The following is a 27,894-nucleotide window of genomic DNA, read 5'->3' on the forward strand; positions in this document are numbered from 1 at the left end:
TAAACCATTGTCGCATCCTAAACCATACCCGTTCCCTAATGCTAACCTTAACCCTACCCTAAACCCACTTATTGCACTATAGCTCAGGAAAGTTAAAATAACAAGAAACAACCACCGCAAAGTTTAGGGCTGCTCTGTTTACAAGAGCCTCGACTACGGTACAAATTAAATATCCTTGAAAGAGAGAAATGGATAAAGAAGTTTTCGTACTTACGTACAATGGAATATCACTCAATAATGAAATCAATGTCGTCAGGCCCGTACAAGCATAATGAATGGATTTAGGTACGATGATTCAAAGGAAATAAGTCACACAGAAAAAGAAACTTATCATAAGATATCACTTATAGAGGGAATGTAAACTTGGCTACACATGAACTGAATTACAAAACAGAACAGAGTCTCACATTTAGAAAACAAACTTATGCTTTCTTAAGGGGAATGGTGAGTTGGGGTGCTGCGTAAAACCAGAGATTGAAATGAGCACAGATACTATTCCATAAGCCAAATATATAATAGACAAGATATACTCCTTGCTCAACGAATTAGACTCAACACCACCTATTCACCGCAGAGGAATATATCTGACAATAAGAATATTAAAACATATGTATCTATATGTCTCTGTAAGAGAATCAAGTGTGTGTAGAGCAGTATACACAGCCGTGAAAAATCAACTAAACCCCATTATTAAAATAAATTTCAAAAACAAAGACAGTGAAGGAGAGAAAGTTCTTAAATAATTCGTTCAGGGCTTGTGATGAAACTTGGATTTACCACATCTACACCCACAGCTGGGTGAGACATAAGGCAGGACATTTGGGGCTGAGAGGATTGGTGAGGTTCGGTGAGCAAATGCAGACCCTTTGAAGTAATACTGTATGCTACCCATTCCCTGGGTCCCAACTCTCCTGGTTTAAGGGATTCTTCCTACAGCTAAAACATGCATGGGAAACCCAGAGGATTGTACACCATGTGATCGGGCAACGTTTCTAAAACCCATCTCATTTTTTGTCCCCTGGTACATGGGTTCGCCATTCCAGACGCTTTACTAAACATCTCCCCACGTGGAGAGTCAGTGCCTTAAAACTCCTGTTTGGCACAGTTAGCAATTTCTGCGGAGGTTGAACGGGAATCGGGAGAACCAATGAGAGACTAGCTGTAGGTGTTTGGACGGTCACATTTCACTCTAATTTCCCACCAGGAAGAGGAATTAACAAAAGGCTCAGCGTGCCGTGATGAAACAAGATTAGGGCCTGAAGCAATCCTGCAGTTCTGCGGCCAGCGCACAAGAAAGCGAGTTGAAGAAAGGACCTCAGGGGCACTGTAATTCATAAACCTGCAGAGTTATAAATGACAGCTATCGTCCAAAAATATATTGAGGTAAGGCTGCGAAGAGGACTTGAAAGCATGGCACAATTGCAGGAAATATATTTCAGGAGGTAGATGGAAACTGCATTTAAAGCATATGAAAAGCGGCAGAACTTTGATAATGATGCACTTGGCCAAAAAGGGCGTATGCGTTTTTTTCCTGAATACATGCAGGAAAAAACGCATATGCTCTTTTTGTCCAAATAAGCAAGCCTGCAACGGAGATCTGCACTACAATGAAGTCTCACTTCCCACCGGTCAAAAGGGCCATCTGAAAAAAGTGTAAAAACCAGAAAGGCAGGACAGGGCATGGAGAACTGGGAGCCTTGTTATGCTGATGGGCGGGATGTAAATTGCCAACAGCCACTCTGGAGAAGTGTATGGTGTTTCCTGAAACCTCTAAAAAACAAAGCTACAGAGCCTAGGTTGCTTCCACTTATGGTCCTATAGCTTAGGAAAATTAAAATCAACAAGACACAGCCACCCCAAAGTTTAGGGCTGCTGTGTTTACAAGAACCTCAACTATGGTACAATTTAAATATCCCAGAAAGAGGAAAAGGGATAAAGAAGTTGTGGTACTTATGTACAATGAAATATCACTCAGCAATGAAATCAATATCATCAGGCCCGTAGGAGCATAATGAGTGAATTTAGGTACGATGATTCTAAGGAAATAAGTCACACAGATAAAGAAACTTATCATAAGATATCACTTATAGAGGGAATGTAAACTTGGCTACACATGAACTGAATTACAAAACAGAACAGAGTCTCACATTTAGAAAACAAACATGTTTGCTTAAGGGGAAAGGTGAGTTGGGGTGCTGCATAAATCCAGAGATTGAAATGAGCACAGATACCGTTCCATAAGCCAAATATGTAATAGACAAGACCTACTCCTTGCTCAGCGAAGTGGACTCAACACCCCCTATTCACCGCAGAGGAATATATCTGACTAGTAAGAATCTTAAAATCTATGTATTTATATGTCTCCGTAAGAGAATCAAGTGTGTGTACAGACGCATAAACACAGCAGTGAAAATTAGCTCAACCCCATTATAAAAATAAACTTCAAAAACAAAACAGAAAGACAGTGAAAGAGAGAGAAATTCTTAAATAATTCGTTCAGGCTTGTGATGAAACCTGGATTTACCACATCTACACCCACAGCTGGGTGAGACATAAGGCTGGACACTTGGGGCTGAGAGAATTGGTGAGATTCGGTGAGCAAATGCAGGCTCTTTGAAGTAGTACTGCGTGCTACCCATTCCATGGGTCCCAACTCTCCAGGTTTAAGGGATTCTTCCTACACCTAAAACATGCGTGGGAAACCCAGAGGATGGTCCACAGTGTGATCGGGCAAGGTTTCTAAAACGCATCTCATTATTCGTCCTCTGGTACTCGGGTTCGCCATTCCAGACGCTTTAGTAACAATCTCCCCACTTGGAGAGTCAGTGCTTGTAACCTCCTGTTTGGCACACTCTGCAATTTCTGCGGAGGATGAACGGGAATAGGGAGAACCAATGAGAGACTAGCTGTAGTTGTTTGGACGGGCACATTTCACTCTAATTTCCCACCAAGAAGAAGAATTAACCAAAGGCTCAGCGTGCCACGCTGGAACCAGATTAGGGCCTGAAGCAATCCGGCCGTTTTGCGTCCAGCTCACAAAAAAGCGAGTTGGAAAAAGGAGCTCAGGGTCACTGCAATTCACAAACTTGCAGAGTTATAAAGGACAACTATCGTCCAAAAATATATTGAGGTAAGGCTGTGAAGAGGACTTGAAAGCAAGGCACAATTGCAGGAAACAGATTTCAGGAGGTAGATTGGAATTGCATTTAAAGCACATGAAAAGCGGCAGAACTTCGACAATGATGCACTTGGCCAAAAAATGCATATGCGTTTTTTCCTGAATATATCCAGGAAAAAACGCATACGGCCATTTTTGCCAACCAAGGAAGCGTGCAATGGAAATCCGCACTACAATGAAGTCTCACTTCCCACCGGTTAAATGGGCCATCTGAAAAAAGTGTAAAATCCAGAAAGGCAGGACAGGCCATGGAGAACTGGGAGCCTTGTTATGCTGATGGGCGGGATGTAAATGGCCAACAGCCACTCTGGAGAAGTGTATGGTGTTTCCTGAAACATCTAAAAAACAAAGCTACAGAGACTCGGGCACTTCCACTTATGGTCCTATAGCTTAGGGAAATTAAAATAAAAAAGACACAGCCACCCCAAAGTTTAGGGCTGCTGTGTTTACAAGAACCTCGACAACGGAACAACTTAAATATCCCAGAAAGAGAAAAATGGATAAAGAAGTTGTGGTACTTACATACAATGGAATATCACTCCGCAATGAAATCAATGTCATCAGGCCCGTAGCAGCATAATGAGTGGATTTAGGTTCGATGATTCTGAGTGAAATAAGTCACACAGAAAAAGAAACTAGTCATAAGATAACACTTATAGAGGGAATGTAAACTTGGCTACACATGAACTGAATTACAAAACAGAACAGAGTCTCACATTTAGAAAACCAACTTATGCTTGCTTAAGGGGAAAGGTGAGTTGGGGTGCTGCATAAATCCAGAGATTGAAATGAGCACAGATACCGTTCCATAAGCCAGTAATAGACAAGATATACTCCTTGTTCAACGAAGTGGACTCAACACCCCCTATTCACCGCAGAGGAATATATCTGAGTAGTAAGAATCTTAAAACCTATGTATTTATATGTCTCCGTAAGAGAATCAAGTGTGCATCGAGCGGCATAAACACAGCAGTGCAAATCAGCTCAACCCCATTATAAAAATAAATTTCAAAATCAAAACACAAAGACAGTGAAAGAGAGAGAAATTCTTAAATAACTCGTTCAGGCTTGTGATGAAACCTGGATTTACCACATCTACACCCACAGCTGAGTGAGGCATAAGGCTGGACACTTGGGGCTGTGAGGATTGGTGAGGTTCGGTGAGCAAATGCAGACCCTTTGAAGTAGTACTGCGTGCTACCCATTCCATGGGTCCCAACCCTCCAGGTTTAAGGGATTCTTCCTACAGCTAAAACATGCGTGGGAAACCCAGAGGATGGTCCACAGTGTGATCGGGCAAGGTTTCTAAAACGCATCTCATTATTCGTCCTCTGGTACTCGGGTTCGCCATTCCAGACGCTTTACTAACAATCTCCCCACTTGGAGAGTCAGTGCTTGTAACCTCCTGTTTGGCACATCGTTTGGCAGCGATGCACTTGGCCAAAAAGGGTGTATACGTTTTTTCCTGAGTATATTCAGGATAAAATGCATACACACTTTTTGGCCCACCAAGCAAGCGGGAAATTCAAATCTGCACTACAAAGAAGTCTCATCCTAACACGTACACTATCCCTATCCCGCTACCATACCCTAACCTGTACCTGAGACCGTACCCGTTCCCTAACCCTAACCCTTACCCTAAGCTGTACACGAACACTAACCCGTACGCTAACATGTACCCTAACAGTAACACATAGCCATACACTAAACTTTATCCTAACCCTACCCCGTATCCTAACCCTTTCCCTAAACCATACCATAACCCGTATCCTAATCCTAACCCATCCCCTAACACTAACCCATAACCTAACCCGTACCCTAATCCTAACCCATACACTAACACGTACCCTAACCTTAACCCGTTGTCATACCCTAACCTGCAACCTAATCTGTACCCATTCCCTAACCCTAACCCTTACACTATCCCGTACCATAATCCTAACCTGTACACTAACACTAAACCGTACCCTAACACTTACCCTACTCCTAACCCGTGGTCATACCCTAAACTGTACCCCAAACCATACCCGTCCCCTAACCCTAACTCTAAACCTTACCCTAAACCGTACTCTAATCCTAACCCGTACACTAACACTAAACTGTACCCTAACACGTACCCTAACCCTAACCCTTTGTTGTTCCCTATCCTGTACCCTAAACTCTACCCCTTCCTTAACACTAAACCTAACCCTAACCCGTACCTAACACTAACCCATACACTAAACCTAACCATAACCCTGAACATAAACCGTACCTGAATCCTAACCCATACCCTAACACTAACCCATACCTTAACCCGTACCCTAACACTAAACCATAGCCATACCCTAAACTGTACCCTAACACTAACCCGTACCATAACCATAACCCTAAACCATACTCTAAGCCATACAATAATCCTAACCCATACCCTAACCCTAAATCTTACCCTAAACCCTAATCCTTACCCTTAGCTTAATTTTGTTTTTTTGTATTTAAAAAAATATTTTCTTGGGTTAAAACAAACTAGCAGAACAACAAAATAGAGGGCTTCGCTGGTGGTGCGGTGGTTAGAATCTGCCTGCTAATGCAGGGGACAGAGGTTCGAGCCCTGGTCTGGGAGGATCCCACATGCCATGGAGCAACTAGGCCCATAAGCCACAACCAGTGAGCCCTCGCATCTGGAGCCTGTGCTCTGCAACAAGAGAGGCCGCAATAGTGAGAGGCCTGCGCACCGAGATCAAGAGTGGCCCCCCACTTGCCACAACTAGAGAAAGCCCTCACACGGAAACTCAGACCCAACACAACAAAAATAAATAAATAAATAATAAACTCCTACCCCCCCCCAAAAAAAGAACAACAAAATAAAACAGAAAGTAACCTGAGTGTCCCTCAAAAAGCTAAGTCTGAAATAGTTGGTACTTCTGTTCTATGGAATGTTATGTAGCCTATAAAAAGTGTGAGAGCTAAATCTGTTTTTCTACAGTGAGAAGCATGATATTCCAGATGTATAGAACACCTGGATAAAATGAGAAATCTACACATTATGCTGGTCGTTTCAGTAAATGGGAAAGGATGGCAAGTGGTAAAATATTATCTTTTCCTTTAATTTTTTAAATTTCACTTGTTACAAAGAACTTCAATTATAATTGTACTTTAAAAAAGTAACAATGGAAATTTAAAAGAAAAAATATATATTGTGTGTTCAGTTACGTTTCATAGAATTATGAAATGCTCCACCCTCTGGCCATTACCTGAAAAAACAGCTTTAAAACCTATGCTAATTGTCACTTCATATGAACAAGTCCTGCAGGGCTGTAAAGGAAACCTGCCTTCATCATGTCTTGCGGGAGGTAAAGGCCAAAGTATTTCAAAATGTGGCACATATTTCAAGAAAACCATTTGAAGAACTAAGCTGTAATAACCGTTTGAAAAATAAAAGGACATGCCTGAAAGCTCAGTTTCAAAGGATTATGAGACACATGCAAATCCAACCACACAGAGGTATCAGCTCACACCATTCAGAATAACCATCAGGAAAGAAACTACAAACGATCAATGCTGAAGAGGTTGTGGAGAAATGCATACCCTTAATTTGAAGTGGGACGTAACCTGGTAAGAGTCACTAATGGGAACAGGGTGGAGGTGCCTTTAAAAGGTAAATATTGAGCTATTATATGATCCAGCAGGCCCACTCCTGGGCCTATAACATAAGAAGACAGAATTGGAAAGACACAGGCAGGCAAATCTGCACTGCAGCAGTATTACAATAGCCAAGACATGGAAGCAACCAAAAGTCCATCAACAGATGAGTGGACAAAGAGGAACTGTTACATGTAGAGATGGAATATTAGCTCGGGAAAAAAGTGAAACAATGCCATTTGCAGCACCATAGATGAGTCTAGAGGTAACCATGCAACTTGTAGTAAGTGAGAAAGCGAAAGACACCTAACGTATATCACTTATAGGTGTTACCTGAAAATTCATAACAATGAAGATATTTCCACAGAGAAAGGCAATCACAGATTCATTGAACAAACTTATGGTTCCCCAAATCGAAAGGTGTGAGGATTGGATACATTACGATATTGGGGTTAACATAGATATAGAAACACATGTGAAATATATAATCACCAAAGACCTACGGAATACCAAGAGAAGACTACTCAACATTGTGTCATAACCTACCTGGGAAAAGGTTCTGAAGAAGAATAGATATATGTATGTGTGTGAAAGAACCACATCTTGCACACCTAGAACAAAAAAAAAAAAACATTGTAATCAAATTTGCTGCGATAAAAAATAAAAATTAAATTAAAAATATGAACAAGAAATAATGAGACATAAACTGAAAGGAATTTTTCCTGGCACATCCCATTCTAATTTTCAACCTAGAACAGGACTTCCATTAAGGCTCTGTTGCCCTGGTAACCAGATTTGGTAAAGGAGAAATGCTGCCGCCTTGTGACTGTTTCACACAACAGCAGCTTTAAACCAAGAGGTAATGGTCACTTAATATTCAAAATATGTGCAGCACTGTAAAGGACACCGGGCCTCAAAAATGTCCTGGGGTCGTAATCGACCAGAAAATTCAAAAGACGTCAACATTTCAAGAAGACAATGTCAAGAGGCATATTTTACGCACATTTTGTCTTTTCTTTTTTTTCTCTTTAAAATAAAAGGGAATTGAAAAATGCGCAACATCAGCAATGAATAAAGCCATGCAAATCCAATTACAGAAATGTTCACCTCACAGCCGTCAGAATGTTCTTCAGCAAAAAGTCTACAAAGAATAAATGCTGAAGGGGTTTCAGAGAACTGTGTACCCTCCAGCTGCTGGGGGGGATGTAAACTGGTAACAGCCAGTAGTGAGAACATAATGGAGGTGCGTTTAAGGGTAAAAATTGAGCTACCATGTGATCTGGTAGGTCCTTTGATGTGCCTATCACCTGAGCAGAGCAGAATGGAAAAGACACAGACTGGCAATCCTGCACTGCAGGAATATTTAACATAGCCAAGACTTGGAAGAAACCAAAATGTCCATCAACAGAAAAATGCACAAAGAGGAAGTGGTCCATGTAAACAATGGAATATAAGCCATGGAAAACAATGAAACAGTGCCGTTTGCACCACCATATAAGGACCTAGAGATAATCACTCAAATTAAAGAAAGAAAGTGAAAGACAGATATCCTATGACATCACTTCTAGGTGTTACCTAAAAGTTGATACTCATGAACTTATTTCCAAGAGAAGGAAAAGCATGGATTAAGAAAAAAAAATTATGTTTAACCAATGGAAAAGTGTAAGGAATGTGTGAATTAGGATATGAGGGTTAACAGACATGTACTAATACATATGAAATATATAATCACAAAATACCTATGGAATACCAAGAGAGGTCTAGGCAACACTCTGTAATAACCTACATGGTAAAGAATGCAAAGATAAATGACAGATACATTGATATAATGAACGAGATTCTGTACACCTAGGAGAAACAAAATATTTTTATCAAGTTTGCTCTGATAATTAATAAAAATTAAATTTATAAAACAAACAAGAAGTAAGGAGATATAAGCTCTTGGGGATGTGCTCTGGCACATTCCACTCTAATTTGCAGCCTACTAACACGATTTCCAGGAAGGCTCTGCTGCCCAAAAACCCAGAGTTGGAAATGTAGAAATTCTGCTGCCTTGTGGCCGTTTTCCGCAAGAGCGGCGTTAAGCCCACAGCTAATGTTCTCTTAACATTCACAAGGACTCAGGGCTGCAAAGGACACCTGCCCTAAACAACTGTGCTGAGGTAGGGAATGGACAATAAAATTCAAAACTGGCAAATTTTTCAAGACGATAGTATGAAGAGGTAAGTTTGACTCACTCTCTTGTTTAAAAAAAGGAAAATGGGTGAAAGCTCAACCTCAGGAATTATTAGACTCATGCAAATCTAATGTACAAAAAGGTTTCAACTCACACCAGTCGACTGACCATCAGCAAAAGGTCTACAAACAATAAATTCTGAAGGGGTTTTAGAGAACTGTGTACCCTCTAGCTGCTGGTGAGATGTAACGTGGTAAGAGCCAATAATGAGAACAGAAAGGAGCTACGATTAAAAGTAAAAGTTGAGGTACCATTCGATGCAGCAGTCACACCACTGGGCCTCTCACCTGAGAAGACCAGAATCGAGAAGACGCGGGCTGCAAAAGCTGCACTGCAGCCTTATTCACAATAGCCAAGACAGTGAAGCCACCAAAATGTCCATCAACAGATGTATGGATGAAGAAGAAGTGGTCCACGTTCACAATAGAATATTAGCCATGGAAAACAATGAAACACTGCTATTTGAGGTGCCATAGATGAGCTTGGAGATAATCACAGAATATGAGGTAAGTCAGAAAGCAAAAGACCTATATCCTATGATATCACTTATAGGCGTTATCTAATAACTAACACAAATGAACATATTTCCACAGAGAAAGACACTCACAGACTTAGAAATTAAGTATGCTTATCTAAAAGGAAAGGTGGGCAGAATGGATAAATTAAGATTAACGTTACCATACGTATACAAATACATATAATAAACATATATCAAAAAGACGGACCATATAGCAAGGGAGGTCTATGGAACACTGTAATATTTTACATGGGAAGAGGATCTGAACATGAATAGACATATATATTGTACAAATGAACCAGATTGTGTACATCTGGACAAACAATATCTAATCATTACCCCGATTAAATAAATTTTAAAAACCAAGATGTAATGAGACATAAACTTATGGGCGTTCCTCCTGGCACATTCCATTCTAACTTAAAACCTAGGACCACGACTTCCAGAAAGGCTCTGCTGCCCTAGTACCCAGATTTGGGAAAGGACAAATGCTGCCTCCTTGTGGCCGTTTCCCACAACAGCAGCTTTAAACCCAGTGCTAATGGTCACTAAATATTCACCAAACTTGCAGTTCTGTAATGACATCTGCCCTCCAAAAAAAAGTCCAAACAACCAACAGGGAGGGAACCCAGCCCCATGCATTAGCAGACAAGTGGATTAAACTTTTTATTAAACTTTTATTTAATCCACAGACAAGCAGATTAAAGCTCTGCCCACCAGAACAACACCCAGCTCTACCCACCACCAGTCCCTTGCATAAGGAAGCTTGCACAAGCCTCTCAGATAGACTCAATCACTGGAGAGCAGACAGCAGAAGCAAGAAGAACTACAATTCTGCAGCCTGTGGAAGGAAAACCACATTCACAGAAAGATAGAGAAAATGAAAAGGCAGAGGACTTTATACCAGATCAAGGAACAAGATAAATCCTCAGAAAAACAACGAAATGAAGTGGGGATAGGTAACCTTCCAGTAAAAGAATTCAGAATAATGATAGTGAAGATGATCCAAAACCTTAGAAAAATAATGGAGGCAAAGATCGAGAAGATGCAAGAAATGCTTAACAAAGACCTAGAAGAATTAAGGAACAAACACCTAGAAGAATTAAAGAACAAACAAACAGAGATGAACAATACAATAACTGAAATGAAAAATACACTAGAAGGAATCAGTAGCAGAATAACTGTGACAGAAGAACGGATAAGTGACCTGGAAGACAGAAAGGTGGAAATCACTGCCATGGAACAAAATAAAGAAAAAGAATGAAAATAAATGAAGACAACCTAAGAGACTTCTGGGACAACATTAAATGCAACAACATTCGCATTATAGGGGTCCCAGATGGAGAACAGAGAGAGAAAGGACTCGAGAAAATATCTGAAGAGATTATAGTTGAAAACTTCCCTAGCATGGGAAAAGAAATAGCCACCGAAGTCCACGAAGCGCAGAGAGTCCCAGGCAGGATAAACCAAAGGAGAAAAATGCCGAGACACACAGTAATCAAATTGAAAAAATTAAAGACAAAGAAAAATTATTGAAAGCAACAAGGGAAAAATGACAACATACAACGGAATTCCCATAAGGTTAACAGCTGATTTCTCAGCAGAAAATCTACAAGCCAGAAGGGAGTGGCATGATAAATTTAACGTGATGAAAGGGAAGAACCTACCACCAAGAGTACTCCACCCAGCAAGTATCTCATTCAGATTTGATGGAGAAATCAAAAGCTTTACAGACAAGCAAAAGCTAAGAGAATTCAGCACCACGAAACCAGCTCTACAACAAATGCTAAAGGAACTTCTCTAAGTGGGAAACACAAGAGAAGAAAAGGACCCACTAAGACAAACCCATAACAATTAAGAAAATAATAATAGGAACATACATATTGATAATTACCTTAAACGTGAATGGATTAAATGCTCCAACCAAATGACACAGGCTCACTGAATGGATACAAAAACAAGATCCATATATATGCTGTCTACAAGAGACCCATTTCAGACCTAGGGACACATACAGACTGAAAGTGAGAGGATGGAAAAATATATTCCATGCAAATGAAAATCAAAAGAAAGCTGGAGTAGCAATACTCATATCAGATAAAATAGATTTTAAAATAAAGAATGTTACAAGAGACAAGGAAGGACACTACATAATGATCAAGGGATCAATCCAAGATATAACAATTATAAATATATATGTACCCAACACAGGAACACCTCAATACATAAGGCAACTGCTAACAGCTATAAAAGAGGAAATCAACAGTAACACAATAATAGCAAGGGACTTTAACACCTCACTTACACCAATGGAGATCATCCAGACAGAAAATTAATAAGGAAACACAAGCTTTAAATGACACAATAGACCAGATAGATTTAATGGATATTTATAGGACATTCCATCCAAAAACAGCAGACTACAAGTTCTTCTCAATGGCACACGGAACATTCTCCGGGATAGATCACATCTTGGGTCACAAATAAAGCCTCAGTAAATTTAAGAAAACTGAAATCATATCAAGCAGCTGTTCCAACCACAATGCTATGAGATTAGAAATCAATTACAGGGAAAGTAACGTAAAAAACAAACACATGGAGGCTGAACAATACATTTCTAAATAACCAAGAGATCACTGAGGAAATCAAAGAGGAAATCAAAAAATACCTAGAGACAAATGACAACAAAAACACGATGATCCAAAACCTATGGGATGCAGCAAAAACAGTTCTAAGAGGGAAGTTTATAGCAATAAAAGCCTACCTCAAGAAACCAGAAAAATCTCAAATAAACAATCTAACCCTACACCTAAAGGAACTAGAGAATGAAGAACAAAACCCAAAGTTAATAGAAGGAAAGAAATCATAAAGATCAGAGCAGAAATAAATGAAATAAAAACAATAGCAAAGATCAATAAAACTAAAAGCTGGTTCTTTGAGAAGATAAACAAAAATGATAAACCTTTAGCCAGACTCAAGTAAAAGAGGGAGAGGACTCAAATCAATAAAATTAGAAATGAAACAGGAGAAGTTGTAACAGACACCACAGAAATACAAAGCATCCTAAGAGACCTCTACAAGCAACTCTATGCCAATAAAATGGACAACCTGGAAGAAATGGACAAATTCTTAGAAAGGTATAACCTTCCAAGACTGAACCGGGAAGAAATAGAAAATATGAACAGACCAATCACAAGTAATGAAATTGAAAGTGTGATTAAAAATCTTCCAACAAACAAAAGTCCAGAACGAGATGGCATCAGAAGTGAATTCTATCAAACATTTAGACAAGAGCTAACACCCAATCTTCTCAAACTCTTCAGAACTTTTCAGGGGAAGGAACACTCCCAAACTCATTATATGAGGCCACAATCACCCTGATACCAAAACCAGACAAAGATACTACAGAAAAAGAAAATTAAAGACCAATATCACTGATTAATATAGATGTAAAAATCCTCAACAAAATACTAGGAAACAGAATTAAACAACACATTAAAAGGATCATGCACCATGATCAGGTGGGGTTTTTCCCAGGGATGCAAGAATTCTTCAATATACACAAATCAATCAATGTGATACACCATATTAACAAATTGTAGAATAAAAATATGATCATCCCAATAGATGCAGGAAAAGCTTTTGACAAAATTCAACACCAATTTATGATTAAAAGTCTCCAAAAAGTGGGCATAGAGGGAATCTACCTCAACATAATAAAGGCAGTATATGACAAACCCACAGCAAACATCATTCTCAATAGTGAAAAACTAAAAGCATTTCCTCTAAGATCAGGAACAAGACAAGGATGTCCACTCTCACCACTATTACTCAACATAGTTTTTGGAAGTCCTAGACACAGTAATCAGAGAAGAAAAAGAAATAAAAGGAATACAAATTGGAAAAGAAGAAGTAAAATTGTCACTGTTTGCAAATGACACGATACTACACATAGTGAATCCTAAAGATGCCACCAGAAAACTACCAGAGCTAATCAATGAATTTGGTAAAGTTGCAGGATACAAAATTAATGCACAGAAATCTCTTGCATTCCTATACACTAACAATGAAAGATCAGAAAGAGAAATTAAGGAAACAATCTCATTCACCATTGCAACAAAAAGAATAAAATACGGAGGAATGACCCTACATAAGGAGGTAAAAGACCTGTACTCAGAAAACTATAAGACACTGCTGAAAGAAATCAAAGATGATATAAACATATGGAGGTATAAACCATGTTCTTGGATTAGAAGAATCAATATTGTGAAAATGACTATAGTACCCAAAGCAAGCTACAGATTCAATGCAATCCCTATCAAATACCACTGGCATTTTCTACAGAACTAGAACAAAAAAATCTTAAAATTTGTATGGAGACACAAAAGACCCCGAATAGCCAAAGCAGTCTTGAGGGAAATTAAAAGAGCTGGAGGAATCAGACTTCCTAACTTCAGACTATACTACAAAGCTACATTAATCAAGACTATATGGTACTGGCACAAAAACAGAAATATAGATCAATTGAACAAGATAGAAAGCCCAGAGATAAACCTACGTACCTATGGCTAACTCATCTATGACAAAGGAGGCAAAGATATACAATGAAGAAAAGACAGTCTCTTCAGTAAGTGGTGCTGGGAAAACTGGACAACTACACGTGAAAGAATGAAATTAGAACACTCCATAACACCATACACAAAAATAAACTCAAAATGAATTAGAGATCTAAATGTTAGACCAGACACTATAAAATTATTAGAGGAAAACATAGGCAGAACACTCTATGACATAAATCACAGCAAGATCCTTTTTGACCCACCTCCTAGAGAAGTGGAAATAAAAACAAAAATAAACAAATGGGACCTAATGAAACTTCAAAGCTTTTGCACAGCAAAGGAAAACATAAACAAGACGAAAATACAACCCTCAGAATGGGAGAAAATGTTTTCAAATGAAGCAAATGACAAAAGATTAATCTCCAAAATTTACAAGCAGCTCGTGTAGCTCAATATCACAAAAACAAACAACACAATCCAAAAATGGGCAGAAGACCTAAATAGACATTTCTCCAAAGGAGATATACAGATTGCCAATAAACACGTGAAAGGATGCTGAACATCACTAATCATTAGAGAAATGCAAATCAAAACTACAGTGAGGTATCAACTCCCAGCAGTCAGAATGGCAATCATCAAAAAATCTACAAACAATAAATGCTGGAGAGGCATTTACTGGAGAAAAGGGAACGTTCTTGCACTGTTGCTGGGAATGTAAATTGCTATACCCACTAGGGATAACAGTATAGAGGTTCCTGAAAAAACTAAAAATAGAAGTACCATACGACCCAGCAATCCAACTACTGGGCATTTGCCCTGAGAAAACCATAATTCAAAAAGAGTTATATACAACAATGTTCATTGCAGTTCTACTTACAATAGCCAGGACATGGAAGCAACCTAAGTGTCCATCGACAGATAAATGGATAAAGAATATCTGGCACATATATAAATGGAATATTACTCAGCCATAAAAAGAAACAAAACTGAGTTATTTGTAGTGAGGGGGATGGACTTAGAGTCTGTCCTACACAGTGAAGTAAGTCAGAAAGAGAAAAATAAATACCGTGTACTAACAGAGATATATGGAATCTAAAGAAAAAAGTTTATGAAGAACCTAGGGGCAGGACAGGATTAAGGACACAGACATAGAGAAAGGACTTGAGGACACGGGGAGGGGGAAGGGTAAGCTGGGACGAAGTGAGAGAGTGCCATGGACATATATACATTACCAAATGTAACATCGATAGCTACTGGGAAGCAGCCACATAGCACAGGGAGATCAGCTCGGTGCTTTGCGACCACCTAAAGGGGTGGGATGTGGAGGGTGGGAGGGAGATGTAAGAGGGAGGGGATATGGTGATATATGTATATGTATAATTGACTCACTTTGTTATACAGCAGAAACTAACACTCCATTGTAAAGCAATTATACTCCAATAAAGGTGTAAAAGGAAAATAAAAAAGAAAGAAGCCTAGAGATAAACCTACACACCTATGGTCAACTAATCTATGACAAAGTAGGCAAGACTATACAATGGAGAAAAGACAGTGTCTTCAATCAGTGGTGCTGGGAAAAATGGACAGCTACATGTAAAAGAATGAAATTAGAACACCCCCTAACACCATACACAAAAATAAATTCAAAATGGATTAGAGACCTTAATGTAAGACCGGACAGTATAAAACTCTTAGAGGAAAACATAGGAAGAATACTCTAACATAAATCACAGCAAGATCTTTTTTGATCCACCTCCTAGAGTAATGACATAAAAAAGAAAACTAAACAAATGGGACCTAATGAAACGTAAAAGCTTTTGCAAAGCAATGGAAACTACAAACACAAAAAGACAACCCTCAGAATGGGAGAATATATTTGCAACTGAATCAATGGACAAAGGATTAATCTCCAATATATATAAACAGCTGATGCAGCTCAATATTAAAAAAACAAACAACCCAATACAAAAATGGGCAGAAGATCTAAATAGACATTTCTTCCAAAAAGATGTAGAGATGGCCAAGGAGCACATGAAAAGCTGCTCTACATCACTAATTATTAGAGAAATGCAAATCAAAACTACAATGAGGTATCACCTCACACCTGTTAGAATGGGCATCATCAGAAAATCTACAAACAACAAATGCTGGAGAGGGTGTGGAGAAAAGGAACCCTCTTCCACGATTGGTGGGAATGTAAATTGATAGTCACTATGGAGAACAGTATGGAGGTTCCTTAAAAAACTAAAAATAGAATTACCATATGATCCAGCAACCCACTACTGGGCATATACCCAGAGAAAACCATAAATCAAAAAGACACATTCACCACAATGTTCATTGCAGCACTATTTACAATAGCCAGGTAATGGAAGCAACCTAAATGCCCACAGACAGACGAATGGATAAAGATGTGGTACATATATAAAATGGACTATTAGCCATAAAAAGGAATGAAATTGTGTCATTTGTAGAGACGTCGATGGATCTAGAGACTGTCATACAGAGTGGAGTAAGTCAGAGAGAGAAAAACAAATATTGTATATTAACGCATATATGTGGAACCTAGAAAAATGGTACAGATGAACCAGTTTGAAGGGCAGAAATAGAGACACAGATGTAGAGAACAAATGTATGGACACAAAGAGGGGAAAACCATGGGGGGGGTGGCGGTGGGAGGAGTTGGGAGATTGGGATTGACATGTATACATTTATATGTATAAAATAGATAACCAATAAGAACCTGCTGTATAAAAATAAATAAAATAAAATGAAAAATAAAATTTTTTAAAAAACGGAAAAAAGTTATTCCCTTCACATACATGTATTTATATGAATGAATTATTTCCATGCTTACATCCATAAGTACAAAAAAGAGGAATAAAACCTACCTTGAAACAAAAAAGAAAAAACAAAACAGAACCCACCAGTTATACAGATGAAAACCCTATCAGGGCACTTGCTTCAGTGGTAGACAATTCTGAAGTTGGTCAGAGGTGGGGAATCATCTCGCATGCAGCCAGCAGCCCCCCCGCAAGGAGTGTCCTCATTACAAGCCTGGGGGACTGTGCCGAGGCATCTGTGAGTAAACGTGAGATGAGCCCCAGGCCAGCTGCTGCTGAACTGTTCCCAACCTTCCCAGGTAAAACACCTGAATATGTACAAGGACTTGAAAGCCTAGAGGAAGGGCCATGGAGCCACACGAGTGACAGCATGCCAGCCGACTTGGTGCCTGCAGGCCAGCCAGGATGGTACTGGCCCTGGGTGCTCTTCTGGAAGATTTCCATTTCCCTGCCTGAGATACCCGTCCTGTCCCTGCCCCCACTGCTTTTTTCCTTCCTCACCTCTGCCCAGGGAGAAATTCCAGCAGCAGGTATGGGTGACACATCCTCTTCCTTAGCAGGTGGCAGCCTGGCAACTGCTGCAGAAAGTCCAACAGAGCCCCACTCACACTGGGCCACCCACAAAGCTGTGGCCTCTCACTCCCTCCCACCAGCCCAGCCCCGAGACTGCTGACAGGGCAGAGAAAATGGCGTCAGGCACGGCTGCAGGGGCTCTTGCTGCCTGGAGTGGTATTTATATTGATCTCAACCCAGGCACACCTGGGGAGGGCTGGCCGGCACGGTAAGGCTGCCCAGGTCAGCCAATCATCACCCCTCAGGGGCTCACAGTTGCAGAAAATGGAACTTGCTGAACCGGCCAGGTCCAAGGAACAGGTGTGGGCTCCTGAGAGTCAAGATAGACAAGGGGCTGCAGCTTTGGCTTGTTTTCTAATCATTTTATCTGGCCCATGAGTGGGAGACAACTTCAAGAAAACACTCTCCTAATGAGAGGAACCCAGGAGTCAGGGAGAGGAGGGGTGGGTGGTGGTTGGAGACAGAGGCCTGGTGCCCCGGGTGCAGTGGAAGTCTCTGGAAGACCAGGTGGAGGGAGGCCGTACAGAGTGATGACCAGGGTCACAGACCTGTCGCAGCTGCTGTTTGTTAGTTCAAGTCCTGCTCTGAGGTGCTCTGTGTCAGCTCTGAGTGACAGGTGAGCTGGGGGTGCTCTGCAATGAGGGCTATGTGCATGGTTCCTGTGTGCCCAGCCCTGCCACGGTACCTGCAAGGGTAGCTCTGTATCCGGGGATTGGTCTGACCACGAGAGCCCCATGGGCTGCTGGGGACCTGGTAAAGAATGTCAGGACAGTCAGTGAAGCCACCGAGGATATACCTCCAGCTGCTCCTAATTCCTACACCCTGCTGGTCATTCTAGCAACCACCAGGACATGGTATTCTGTATTAGTCTTCAATGATGCCTTCTTTTGTATTCCATTAGTCCCAGAGTCACAAGAAATTTTGGCTTGTGAGTGGCAGGACTCAACATACAACTAAAACAATACTTCCGGGCCGTCTGGCCCCAAGGGTGCAAAAATTCCCACACCATCTTTGGGGAAAGCTTAGCTAAAGACCTAAAAGTTCTACCTCTGGAAAAGGAAACCCTCCTTCAATACGCAGATGACATTCTGATCGCCAGCCCTACTAAGGAGGCCTCTGAACTACCAAGCCAATAAAGGATAGAAGTCGTCCAAAAAGAAGCTCAAATATCACAGACTGCGGTGACCTGCCTGGGCTTCATTCTCACAGAAGGTCAGAGAAGCCCATCCCAGGAAAGGGAAGAAACCATTTTCAGCCTTACCCCTTTCTAAAACTAGAAGACAGCTTAGGGGTTCCTGGGGAGGCCAGGGTTTGCTGCTTCTGGATCCCTAACTACAGTCTACTAGCTGGGCCTCTATATGAAACACTGAAAGGAAAAGATGATGATCCTTTTGAATAGAATCCAGAAGTGGCCTTTCAAGAATGGAAAGAGCAGTCAATTCAGACCCTTGCCCTGGAACTCCCTAATTTAGCTAAACCCTTTGACCTTTACATTCCCGGTGAAAGGTGAATCGCCATTGGAGAATTAGTGCAAAAACTGGGACCACTTGAAATGGAACAATGCAAGAATGCCATCCAGGTAGGATAAACTATGGTCACCAAGGGGCTTGACCCACTGCCACATCTGGCCAAGATACTGGCGGTATCTAAAAACCTGGAAATCAGCAGCCCAAAAGGCCACCTCCCTCCTAAGGGAAAAGGACCCCACGTGGTGATCCTAACCACCAACCATGCCCTGAAGTTGCAGGGTTCGTTCCGTTGGCACACCGACCTCGAGTGAGGAGGCCTTCCAACTCCAACATCCAGAGAGATAACCGGGGGCAACAGGGCACCATGACGACTCGTGTGAACATCACTTGACCTGGAGTTTTTCTCATAAAACAACAAGAGTGTGTCCCAAAACAGTAGACTACTGCTTGCAGGACTTACTGCACCCAGAGGGGAGCTAATAATCTTGGCGGGGGAACCGTATATCACACTGTCACTATAGAAAAGCCTACAGACACCGTGATGATGGTGGCCAATAAGACTGGCTGGACTCCTGTTTACTTCAAAAGGCTGCTGACTCAGTGGCCATCATGGTCCTTGATCACCACTGACCCTGGACTGTCTGGGAGTTGAGTGGGCAGGGCTCTGACACCTGGTGCTGTTTGTACGTTAATTCAGGGGCCTAATTGAAGAAAGCACAGACTACTGGTCAGAGCATCTAGGCTGGCAGAAACAGTCAGCCAAAGGTGGCCGAACAAATGTGGGGCGAGGTGAAACCGGCCCCCACAACGTCTCTGCACATCTCTTTCCTGGACCCTTAAAGGTCATTAGAATCTATAACACTTCCAATGCTGGTGTTCAGGTGGACGAGCAAGGAGGCAGGGGGCCTGGGGAAAATCAACGTCACCTGGAGGCTGCTGGGGAGAAGTTCTGACCCTCGCCCCTGGGTACGAGGGCTCCCAACTCAGCACTCAGCAGTTACAGAAGAAGGGTCTGCACCCTCAGAACTCCAAGAATGAGGAACGGGACAAAAGGCAGAGGAGGGGTTTGTCCCCAGCAAAGCCCATTAAAAATCCCTGGGAGATAAAAATAGAATCTGTGCAATAAAGTCAAGTCTAACTTTTTTATCCTTTGTGCTTTGTCTAATTTCACGTACTCCTAGGGTCTCGCATGCAGAGGCTCCACACCCGCCACTTCAGACCAGATTTCCTAGTGCAGAATGGCTGGGTCGACACCTCAGCTCCTGGGGCCCAGTGCAGACTCCACGATATAGAGCCTGAGCTGCAGCCAACCCAGCCCTTGAAAGCTCTGTCCCCTCCCTCCCAATGACTCTGACAGGATCTCTACACAGCAGCCCAGCCCACAGCCCACGGGGTAGTGCATGCTCTCACCTCTCCATTCTCTGATCAAAATATAAAGTTTCCTTTGCTTGTGAACCAAACTCAGTCTCGATCTGTTGGCCCCAATGACACTGGGCAGGGGAACACTTGTTGGGGTCCACTCTGGAGGATCAGTAACAGAAATTGAGACTATTGTAACCTCAATGAACAGATGTGTGAGCCAAACTGTAGTTAACATAGAACAGTGTATAAGGCTCGGGTAAAATAAGATGTTTCTAACACTTCCATTTGATATTTCCATCACTTTATTATAAGCAAGTTCAGTGAAAGGGTTTGTCTTATTTGTCAGGTCAATATTAGAGAAACGAAGTGATTTCTTTCCAAGGATGTACATCTAATAATCTTGGTTAAACCTTCAATCTTGTTTTAAATGCTTTTCCATTGAAAATGATACCTCTCTTTCAGCTCCCCCATTTCTGAGAAGTATAAAATCTTATAATTTATTATTACCAAAGGGGAAAGGTGGGAGGAGGGATAAATTAACAGTTTGGGATTAACACATACACACTGCTATGTATAAAATAGATCATCAACAAGGAACTACTGTATAGCACAGGGAACTACACTCAACATTTTGCAATAACCTATAAGGGGAAATAATCTGAAAAAGAATAGATATTTTTATTGACATCATCTATCAATGACAGTTAAAGTGTAGCCTAAGGGAAGCTGGTGGTGAGTGCTTCTGACCCTGAAGACTTCAATCATCTAAAGTTTGGACTCTGCCTACTTCCCAAGGCCCTTAATGAACATATGTGTAGCCGTAGCTTAAAAAATTCCCCAGTTTGGGTTTCGGGGAGACACTGATTTTGAAAAAGCCCTGGTGTTCTCCTTACATGAATGGGACTCTTCCTACTGCTAAAACATGTCTGTCACACCCAGAGGATAGTATACCGTCTGATCGGGAAGAGTTTGGAAAAGGCATCTCATCTCCTCATCTCCTGGTGCTCGGGTTCACCCCTCCAGCGTCTTTACTAACAGTCTCCCCACTTGGAGATGTCAGCACTGTCAACATCCTGTTGCGTACAGTTTGGAATTTGTCCAGAGGATGAAGCGGAAGGATGAGGAACAATGAGAGACAAGTCCTAGGTGTTCAGACAGGCACATGTCACTCTAATTTCCAATCAGGAAGACGAATTGACCAAAGGCTAGGGTTGCCCATGGAAACAGTATAGGGCTTGAGGAAATCCTGCTGCTTTGTGGCCAGTTCCCATAAACACAAGTTGAACAATGGAACTCAGGGGCAGTAAAATTCACGAAACTGCAGAGTTGAAAATATCCATCACTGAAAAATGTCTTGAGGAAAGTCAGAGAAAAGGACTTGTAAGCAAGGGAGAATGGCAGGAAAGGGATTTGAGGAGGTAGAAAGGACTCACCATTAAGCACAAGAAAAGGAGCTGAACATTGCCAACATTGCAGTTGGCCAAAAAGGGTGTATGCGTTTTTTTCTGTATATATTCAAGAAAAGGGCATACACTTTTTTAGCCAACCAAACAGGTGGGCACTGGAAATCAATACTACAAAAGATATCACTTCGCATCAGTCACAAGAGCCATCCTCATAAAGCGTAAACAACAGAAATGCAGGACAGGGCAATGAGAAGAGGGAGCCCTGTGAGACTTATAGTGGAAATGTATATTGCCAACGGCCATTCTGGAGAAGTATATTGTGTTTACTAAAGCATCTAAAAAATGAGCTACAGAGCATAGGGCACTTGCACTCATGGGCGTATATCTTGGGAAAAACAAAAATCGAGAGGACACAGGCACCCCAATGTTTACCCCCTCTCTGTTTAAAAGATCCTCGACTAGGATATAACTTAAATGTCTCTGGAGGGAAAAAATGGATAGAGATGAGGTACTTATGTAGAGTGGAATATTACTCAGCCTGGAAATCAATGAAATATGGCCAGTTGTAACAACTCTGGAGGAGTTACGTATGATCATTCTAAGTGACAGAATTCAAAAAGAAAAAGACACATATCATAAGATATCACTTAAAGGTGGAATCCAAAATAGCTACACATGAAATAAATTACAAAACAAAAACATAGTCAAATATGTAGAAAACACGCATAAGGCTGCTAAACGGGAAAGGTGGGGAGGGGTGAGGCATCATCCAGGAGGTTGAAATTAGCAAAGATACCATTCCAAATACCAAACTGATAATCAACAAGGCCTACACGGTAGCTAAAAGAACTACACTCAGCACACTCAAGTCACCGGAAAAGAATATATACGACTGGTAAGAATCTGAAAAAGAATTTACTGATGTCTCTCTGTACGTGAATCAAGTGGATGTACAGCAGCAAGAAACAGAGCTTTGAAAATCAGCTGTAACCAATATAGTAATAAATTGAAAAAAATAAACGACAGAGAGACAGAGAAAACCTCTTACAACTTTTCCTCAGGGACGGTGATGCAACATGGATTGAACACGTCTAGACCCACAGCAGGATGAGACATAAGGCTGGAAACTGTTCGCGCTAAGAGAAATGTGAGCTTGGGTGAGGAAATGCACACCCTTTAAAGTAATACTACCTGGTGCCCATTCAATGGGTCCCAAATCTGCAGGTTCAAGGGATCTTCCTACAGCTAAAACATGCATGGAAAACCCAGAGGACTGTACACCATGTGATCGGGAGATGTGTCTAAAATGCAGCTCATTTATCCTCTCCTGGTGCTCCTGTTCACCATTCCAGCCACGTTACTTAGAATCTCCCCACTTGGAGAATCAGCACATTTCAACTTCTGTTTCACACATTTTGCAAATTGTGAGGAGGATGAACGGGAAGAGGGGGAACCAATGAGAGAATAGTTGTAGGGGTTTGGACGGGCACATATCACTCTAATTTCCCATTAAGAATAAGAATTAAAAAAAGGCTCAGCCCACCTCGCTGGAGCCAAAATAGGGCCTGAAGCAATCCTGCGGGTTTGAGGCCAGCTCACAAAAGAGCAACTTAAAAAATGGAGCTCAGGGTCACTGCAATTCACAAACCTGCAGAGTTATAAATGAAAACTAACGTCCAAAATTATGTTGAGGTAAGGCAAAGAAGAGGATCTGAATGCAAGACAGAATTGCAAGAAACAGATTTCAAGAGATAGATTGGACTCGTCTTTAAAGCACATGAAAAGCGGCAGAATTTCGACAATGATGCAGTTGGCCCAAAAGGGCGTATGCGTTTTTTCCTGATTATATCCAGGAAAAAACGCATATACACCTTATGGGCAAGGAACCAAGCAAGCAATGCAAATGTGCACAACAAAGAAGTCTCACTTCCCACCGGTCAAAAGGGCCATCCTAAAAAATTGTAAAAACCAGAAATGCAGGACAGGCCATGGAGAACAGGGAGCCTTTATACGCTGATGGGCAGTGTGTGAACTGCCGAGAGCCACTCTGGAGGAGTGTATGGTGGTTCCTAAATCATCTAAAAAACAGAGCTACAGAGCATAGGACACTTCCAATCATGGGAGTATATCTAGGGAAGTCTAAAAATCAACAAGACACAAGCACACCACAGTTTAGGGCTACTCTGTTTACAAGAACCTCAACTTCAGTACACCTTAAATATCCCAGGAAAGAGAACAATGGATAAAGAAGATGTGGTACTTATGTACAATGGAATATCTCTTCACCATGAAATCAATGTAATAAGGCTAGTAGAAGGATAAAGAGTGGATTTAGGTCCGATAATACTACTTGAAATAAGTCAAACAGAAAAAGAAACATATCATAAGATATCACTTATAGAGGGAGGGTAAATATGGCTGCACAAGAAATGAATTACAGAACAGAACAGTGTCTCACATTTAGAAAACACACTTATGTCAGCTTAAGGGGAAAGGAGAGGTGGGGTGATGCATAAAACCAGAGTTTGAAATTAGCACAGATACCGTTCAATAAACCAAATAGGTATTAGACAAGATCTACACCTTGCTCAATGAACTGGCCTCAACACACCCTATACACCGCAGAGAAATATATCTGAGTAATAAGAATCTTAAAACCCATGTATTGATATATCTCCATAAGGGAATCAAGTGTGTGCAGAGCGGCACAAACACAGCAGTGAAGATGAGCTAAACCCCATTATAGAAATAAATTTTAAAAACAAAACGCAGAAACAATGAAAGAGAGAAAAATTCTTACAAAATTCGCTCAGGGGCTGTGATGCAACCTGGATTGACCACATATAAACCCACAGCTGGATAAGACATAAGGCTGGACACTTGGGGCTGAGAGGATTGGTGAGCTTTGGTGAGCAACTGCCAAAAGTTTAATGCAATACTTCATGCTACTCATTCCAAGGGTCCCAACACTCCAGGTTGAAGGGAATCTTCCTACAGCTAAACCATGCTTGGGAAACCCAGCGACTGGTATACCATATGATCAGGAAAGGTTTCTAAAACACACCTCATTGTTCCTCTCCTGGGGCTCCGGATCGACATTCCAGCAGCTTTACTAACAACAACCTCACATGGAGAGTCAATGCCTTTAAGTCCCAGTATCGCACAGTCTGCAGATAGTGCGGAGGATGAATGGGTTAGGGGGAACCAGTGAGAAACTAATGTAGTGGTTTCAATGGGCACATGTCACTCTAATTTCACATCAGTAAGAAGAATTAACCAAAGGCACAGCAAGGTGTCCCACAAGAACAATAGGGCCTGAAGGAATCCTGCGGTTATGAGGCAAGATCACAAAAATAAGAGCTGAAAAATGGAGCTCAGGGCCACTGCAATTCAAAAACGTGCAGAGTTATAAAGGCCAACAATTTTCAAAAAGGATATTGAGGAAAGGCTATGAAGAGGCATTGAAAGAAAGGCAGAATTGCAGGAAACCGATTTCAGGAGGTAGACTGGAATTGCATTTAAAGCATAGGAAATGAGGCAGAACGTCGACAATGATGCACTTGGCCAAAAAGGGCGTATGTGTTTTTTCCTGAATATATTCAGGAAAAAACGCATATGCACTTTTTGTACAACCAAGCAAGCTTGCAAAGGAAATCTGCACTACAATGAAGTCTCACTTCCCACTGGTTAAAAGGGCCATCTGAGAAAAGTGTAAAATCCAGAAAGGCAGGACAGGCCATGGAGAACTGGGAGCCTTGTTATGCTGATGGGCTGGATGTAAATTGCCAACAGCCACTCAGGGAGAACTGTATGGTGTTTCCTGAAACATCTAAAAAACAAAGCAACAGAGCCTAGGGCACTTCCACTTATGGTCCTATAGCTTAGGGAAATTAAAATCAAAAAGACACAGCCACCCCAAAGTTTGGGACAGCTCTGTTTACAAGAACCTCATTTACGGTAAAAGTTCAATATCGCAGAAAGTGAAAAATGGATAAAGAAGTTGTGGTACTTACGTAGAATGCAATATCACTCAACAATGAAATCTATGTCATCAGGCCCGTAGCAGCATAATGAGTGGATTCAGGTATGATAATTCTAACTGAAATAAGTCACACAGAAAAAGAAACATCATAAGATATCACTAATACACGGAATGGAAACTTGGCAACACAGGAACTAGATTGCAAAACAGAACAGGGTCTCAAATTTAGAAAACCAACTTATGCTTGCTTAAGAGGAAAGGTGAGTTGGGGTGCTGCATAAAACCAGGGATTGAAATGAGCACAGATAAATTTCCTTAAGCCAAATATGGAATGGACAAGAGCTACTCCTTGCTCAACGAAATGGACTCAACACCCCATATTAAACGCCTAAGAATGTACCTGACTAGTAAGTATCTGAAAACCTATGGATTGCTATGTCTCCGAAAGAGAATCAAGCGTGTGTACAGGGGCATAAACGCAGCAGTGATAGGATTGGAGAGGTTCGGTGAGCAAATGAAGACCCTTTGAAGTCATATCGCATGGTACCCATTCCACGGGTCTCAACTCTCCAGGTTGAAGGGATTCTTCCTTCAGCAAAAACATGCATGTGGAACCCAGAGTATCATCAACCGTGTGATCGGGAGACGTGTTCAAATATGTCTCAGTTTTCGTACCCTGGTAATCGGGTGCAACATTCCAGACGCTTTACTAACACTCTCCCATCTTGGAGAGTCAGTGCCTTTAACCTCCTGTTTGGCCCAGTTTGCAATTTCTGCGGAAGATGAACAGGAATAGGGAGACCCAATGAGAGACTAGCTGGAGGTGTCTGGACGGGCAAATTTAACTCTCATTTCCCACCAGGAAGAGGAAATAAACAAAGGATCAGTGTGCCGTGCCGGAACCAGATTAGGGCCTGAAGCCATCCTGCAGTGTTGCGGCCAGCTCAAAAGAAAGCGAGTTGAAGAAAGGAGCTCAGGGGCACTGTAATTCACAAACCTTCAGAGTTATAAATGACAGCTATCGTCCAAAAATATACTGAAGTAAGGCTGCCAAGAGGACTTGAAAGCGGGGCAGAATTGCAGGAAACCGATTTCAGGAGGTAGACTGGAATTGCATTGAAAGCATAGGAAAAGAGGCAGAACGTCCACAATGATGCACTTGGCCAAAAAGGGCGTATGCGTTTTTTCCTGAATATATTCAGGAAAAAACGCATACGCCCTTTTTGGCAAACCAAGCAAGCTTGCAAAGGAAATCTGCACTACAATGAAGTCTCACTTCGCCCCAGTCAAAAGGGCCATCTGAAAAAAGTGTAAAATCCAGAAAGGCAGGACAGGCCATGGAGAACTGGGAGCCTTGTTGTGCTGATGGGCGGGATGTAAATTGCCAACAGACACTCGGGAGAAGTGTATGGTGTTTCCTGAAACATCTAAAAAACAAAGCAACAGACCCTAGAGCACTTCCACTTATGGTCCTATAGCTTAGGGAAATTAAAATCAAAAAGACACAGCCACCCCAAAGTTTAGGACGCCTATGTTTACAAGAACCTCATTTACAGTACAAGTTCAACATCGCAGAAAGTGAAAAATGGATAAAAAAGTTGTGGTATTTACTTACGAAGCAATATCACTCAGCAATGAAGTCTATGTCATCAGGCCCTTAGCAGCACAATGAGTGGATTCAGGTATGATGATTCTAACTGAAATAAGTGACACAGAAAAAGAAACATCATAAGATATCAGTAATACATGGAATGTAAACTTGGCTACACAGGAACTGAATTACAGAACAGAACAGGGTCTCAAATTTAGAAAACCAACTTATGCTTGCTTAAGGGGAAAGGTGAGTTGGGGTGCTGCATAAAACCAGAGATTGAAATGAGCACAGATAAAGTTCCTTAAGTCAAATATGGAATAGACAAGAGCTACTCCTTGCTCAACGAAATGGACTAAACACCCCATATTAAACGCCTAAGAATGTAGCTGACTAGTAAGTATCTTAAAACCTATGGATTGCTATGTCTCCGAAAGAGAATCAAGCATGTGTACAGGGGCATAAACGCAGCAGTGATAGGATTGGAGAGGTTCGGTGAGCAAATGAAGACCCTTTGAAGTCATATTGCATGGTACCCATTCCACGGGTTTCAACTA

General features: G+C 41.3%; 1 long non-coding RNA gene across 1 annotated transcript; it reads right to left on the minus strand.

The window, feature by feature from the left end:
* Positions 1-3,056: 3,056 nt before the first annotated feature.
* On the minus strand, positions 3,057-27,443 carry LOC307181147. Its single transcript, XR_013826019.1, has 4 exons — positions 27,362-27,443; positions 25,778-25,863; positions 7,346-7,410; positions 3,057-3,782 (listed from the first exon to the last, which is right to left on the minus strand). It is a non-coding gene; the product is annotated as an uncharacterized lncRNA (long non-coding RNA).
* Positions 27,444-27,894: the final 451 nt, after the last annotated feature.

Source organism: Stenella coeruleoalba, assembly GCF_951394435.1.
Source record: "Stenella coeruleoalba genome assembly, contig: scaffold_231, whole genome shotgun sequence".
NCBI classification, from domain to species: Eukaryota; Metazoa; Chordata; class Mammalia; order Artiodactyla; family Delphinidae; genus Stenella; species Stenella coeruleoalba.